Below are 5,118 nucleotides of genomic sequence, written 5' to 3'. Positions count from 1 at the left end.
CTATGAGTCAGTTCCGACTCGATGGCACCTGACAACAGCAACAATAACAGGATTACCTAGTAGTGAATGGTGGGTTTGAACTGCTGACTTTAAGATTGACAGTCCAGTGCTTATGCTACACAACCACCCCAGGACTCCAAAGTCTGTCTAGTTATTATAAATTCCTTTAACTTCTGTTTACCTGGAAATAATCTAATTATAGCATCATATCTGAGGGTATAATTGCTGGGTATATGATTCTTAGTTGACAGTTTTTTTCTTTCGAGTTTTGTATGTCATCACATGGCCTTCTTGCCTGCATGATTTTGGCTGAGAAAGAACAAGGAAGACTGTAGTCTTCCTTGTTCTCCTTTGTAGGTAAATTTTGTTTTTGCCTGGCCAACTCTCAGGATTCTTTTCTTGTCTTTGGTTTTGAAACGTTTATTTCCAATATGTCTTACTCATTTTTGTTTTGGAGGGGTTATCCAATTTGGAGTTTTTCCAACTTCTTTAATGCTTGTCTTCTTGCCTTTCATGATATTCTGGAAGTTTTCTTCCAACAACTCTTAGACAATGTTCTTTCTCTCTTTTTTAAATCTTCTTTTTCTGGAATTCCAGTTACCTTTAAGTTATTCCTATTCATGGTATCCCACATAAATATTAGGATTTTTTTTTTTCTAATTGTTCTTCTAGCATACTTATATTGAGTGATTTATCTTCACACTCATTAATTCAGGCTTCCATGATTCAGATTTATTCCTTTGCACTTTCACTATATTGTCCATTTATGAAATCTAAATATCAAGTATATGGATTTATATTTGCTTGTTTTGCCTTGTTTCCAATATTTTATCTGTTTTCTTCCATTTGATCCTATTGTATTTTCTTTATTTTGCAAAGTTTTTCAGTGTTCTCTTTGCTTTCTTTCAATCCATTGAAGGTACCCAAATAGCCTTCTTCTGAAATCTTTATCAGGTAGTTCCGATTCTTTTTCTTCTTCAGAAGTATTTTCTGGCTTTGTAACTTGCTTGATGACTTATTTGAGCCACTCTGTCTTGTTTCATCGTGTGAACTGGAATTGTCTGTCTTCTGTGAGTCAGTGCAGTGTTGTATTTGCATTTCATTGATGATTGTGTGTTGTTGTGCTCTTAGGCACTCACAGACTGCATCCTGGTGGGTGTGATAAGAGAATGAAAGTTTGCACACAGATCTGTGTTCCCAGCTCATACAGCACAATTTAGGGTAAGTCTGGCTGATGTTGGCTACTGTCTATCATTGATCATGTGATATAGGAGCTGTTACTGCCACTTGCCCATCATGTGGGCCTACAGAGTGTACATATGTAGATGGATTGTATGGGCATGGTTGCTGTCTCCCTCCAATTGGGGCAAGAGGTGAAAACACACGCACACAGAAAAAAACAAACAACAACAAAATGAAAAGAAAGGGAAAAAAGAGACAGCATCAAGAAAAAAGAGCATAATAACTAAAAAGAGAGATGGGAGGAAGGCATATAAAGCTATGGATGAGAAAAATGAGAAAGGAAAAACATTAAAGAAGACTAGAGAGAGTGAAGAAGAAAAGACAAAGACACCAGAGAGAAGGTAACAAAAATCAAGAGGAATTGAAAGAAAGGAAGGAAGGAAGAATGAAAGAAAAGAATAAGAAGTAGGCAGGTGTTGAAAAAGGAGAAAAAAATGAGAGCAGAAATAGAAAGAATGAAAAAAATGGAAGTAAAAAAGAAGAAAAAAATTAAACAAACAAAAACAACAGCAGGGAAAAAACGGAAAGGAGAAAACTCAGGGGATGGGGGCAGCGGTGGGGTGTGTGTGTGCGGTGTCTGCCAGGCAATGACCTTAGGATGCAGGTGGGAGAAGGATGAGATGGCAGATTCCTGACCCTACATAGGGTTCTTATAGGTCTAGATGCTGTAAATGTTTAGGGCACCCAATCTGGATATAGTTTGTGAAGTCCCCAAAAGTATGAGAGTTCAGGGTCTTTCAAGTACAAAAGGAAGCCAGGAATGGCTGGTTATGAGAGTTTCCACTAATCTAGGGCAGACCAGGACCAGCTCTGTGTGTTCTTTAGGGCTGACACAGACTTCAAAAGAATCCAGTTATTGAAGTGGTGCACCTGCACATATCTCCCACTGGTGTGACTCACAGCTGTGTCTCCAATCTTCATGAAAGCAGAGGCTGTGCTGGGGTTTAACAATGGAAAGGACCAGCCAAGCCTCTGGTCACAAGGGAAGAATGGAAAATAAAAATGATTTGTCCCTTAAACATTACCAGTCACCACTGTACATCTGCATTGCCAGGCTGCCTGAGGCTCAGGATTTCAGGGCTATTGTCTATGTCTGCTTCATTTGGTCTCCTGTATCTTTGTTGTCATGGGTCTATGTAGAATGTCTGCCTGGTGTGCCATTTTGCTGCAACCCTTGCTGCAACCTCTTTTATTGTTGTTGTTGTTAGGTGCCATCGAGTCGGTACCAACTCATAGCAACCTTATGCACAGCAGAACAAAACACTGTCTGATTCTGGGTCAACCTCACTAATGTTGCAACCCTTGAGTCCACTGATGCTGCCACTTGGCCAACCCATCTCATTGGGGGTCTTCCTCTTTTTCTCTGACCCTCCACCCTACCAAATATGATATCCTTCTCCAGTGACTGGTCCCTCAACCTCTTTGTTGTTGTTGTTGGTAAGTACTGTGGAGTTGGTTCCGACTCATAGTGACCCTACACAGGGTTTCCAGGGCTGTAAATCTTTACAGGAGCAGAAAGCCTCATCTTTCTCCAGCAGAACGGCTGGTAGTTTCGAACTGTTGATCTTGAGGTTGGCAGCCCGATTCGTAACCACTACACTAAGGAGCAGAAAACATATCTTTAGAAGTGCAGAGCATTTTATTTTGATGAAGCCCAATTAACTGCTTATTTGGGGTGGGGGTGTTATGCTTTTGGTGTTGTAGAAAAAAAAATTGTCTCACATCATGTCACAAAAATTTTCCTGTATACTTTTAGAAGTTTTATAGTTTTGGGATATTCTTTTTAGGTTTCGGATCCATTCTGAGTTCGTTTTAATATGAGAAGACTTCAAAAAGGTCAGGAAAACAGAATCAAATGATAATGAAATTTTTCCACAAACTTTTTGAAATCCCCTCATAGATCTTTCTTATCTATAAATATTTCCACATAGATATCAAATTATTTCAGCATCATTTCTTGAAAAGATAACCTTTTTTCATTGACTTGATTTTGCACATTTGTTGGTGATTAGTTGCTCATGTATATATTGATCTGTTTCTGGACTGTATTCTGTTTTGGTGGCCTACTGGTCTATATTTAACAAATATCCTACCTTTTGGATCACATTACTTGTATAGTTTTATAAAATCTTGAAGTTAATCAGTGTTAGTGCTCCAAAGTTGTTCTTTTTCAAAGTTGTTTTAGTTATTGAAGATATTTTGTTTTTCCCATAAGAATTTTAGACTCAAATGGTCAATATCTACAAAATTCCTTTGAGGATTTTGGTTAAGATTGCATGGAATCTACATATCAGTTTGATAGAATGTATATTTTAACAATATTGAGTCTTTTGACTCATGAACATGATATTTGTTATTGTTAAGTGCCGTAGAGTAGATCCCAACCCATAATGACCCTGTATAGGGTTCCCAAGGAGCAGCTGGTGAGCTTGAACTGCCGACCTTTGCAGTCTGGTGCATTAACCCACAGTGCCACACCAGAACATGATATACCTCTCCATTTATTTAGGTCTTTAAATTCTTTCAGCAATATTTTGCGATTTTCAGTATATGATATTAATCTTCTGATGCGGTGGTAGATGGCATTTAAAAATTTTTAAATATTAATTATTCCTTGTTAGCAGATAGAAATAAAAACAGTTTTTGCATATTGATCTTGCATATGTCAACCTTGCTAACCTGATTTGAGCTCTTAAACAATGGGGACACCCCAAAGCTTATTACATCTGCACCTGGTTAGCACACACTTCAGGACCAATAATCACAGTGAACTGACTTTTTACTCTCAATCTCTTTGTTGAGAAACCTCATTACAACCTCTCTAGTTTCAGAACATCTTTGGGCCCTTATTAAGTGTTTAGTATGAAGCAAAGTCATTCAAGAGAGAAAAAGAACCTCTTCAACCTCTTCTGACACTTCTTGCAAACTTTCTTTCTGGACTTGGCTTCTAGTCCATTTCTGGTGCTGCTTCTAGTCCCAGTGTACTCTCGGAACATTTCTTAACTAGGGTTCCCTGAGAGCAAAGGAAAAGGCATCAGAAGGAGAGACTAACTCTAACCCTAACCCCAGCACCAACTTTGACCCAAACCCTAGCCCTAGTCACAATGCTAACCCTAACTCAAGTCCCAACCTTAACCCTAATCCCAAGCCTAACCCAAGTCCCAAGCCTAACTCTAAATCCTAACACAAAAAACCTAACTCAAGTCTCAACCTTAACCCTACCTAGTCCTAAACCTAACCTAATCTGGATTTCTAGACAGTCTTGGTGTGGTGCTATAGGATAAGCAATGGACCTCCAGGTCTGTTTGAACCAGAAGGCTGGCAGTCCAAACTCACCAGCTGCTCCTCAGAGACCCTATATGATGTTACTATGAGTTGGAATTCACTCAACAGTACTTAACAACAGCAAACTCTGAGAGCGTCAATTTCCATTTGCTAAAGCCATCTACTTGTGCTATTTCTGTTCTAATATTACTAGGCGACTAAGACACCACCCTTAGTAATCACATAACAAATATTTCCACACTTCACACATAAATGTCACACATATTGGAATTTATTTGGGGAAGAAAGATTATAAGACTAGGGTAGACATAAGGGAATCAATATTAGAAAAAAATCCTGGATTAGTCAAGAAAAGATGCCATATAAGTTCAAGGTTGAAAAAAAGAAATGTATGAGTAAACCAGGCCAAAGAGAATAGAAAGGTATTATAGACAGAAAAACAGCTAAGGTAAAATCATAATGTCAAGAAGCAATGTGATGCATAAGTCTAGATTGTTTTTAAACATTGGTATATAAAGTACAAAGTAGGAGGTGGCCAAGACTGTTGGTGTAGGTAGGGCCCACCACTTGGGAATCACTAAACATAGACTT

This window comes from Chrysochloris asiatica, unplaced genomic scaffold (genome assembly GCF_000296735.1).
Source record: "Chrysochloris asiatica unplaced genomic scaffold, ChrAsi1.0 scaffold00017, whole genome shotgun sequence".
Lineage (NCBI taxonomy): Eukaryota > Metazoa > Chordata > Mammalia > Afrosoricida > Chrysochloridae > Chrysochloris > Chrysochloris asiatica.
Note: the sequence above shows the minus strand (reverse complement) of the source record.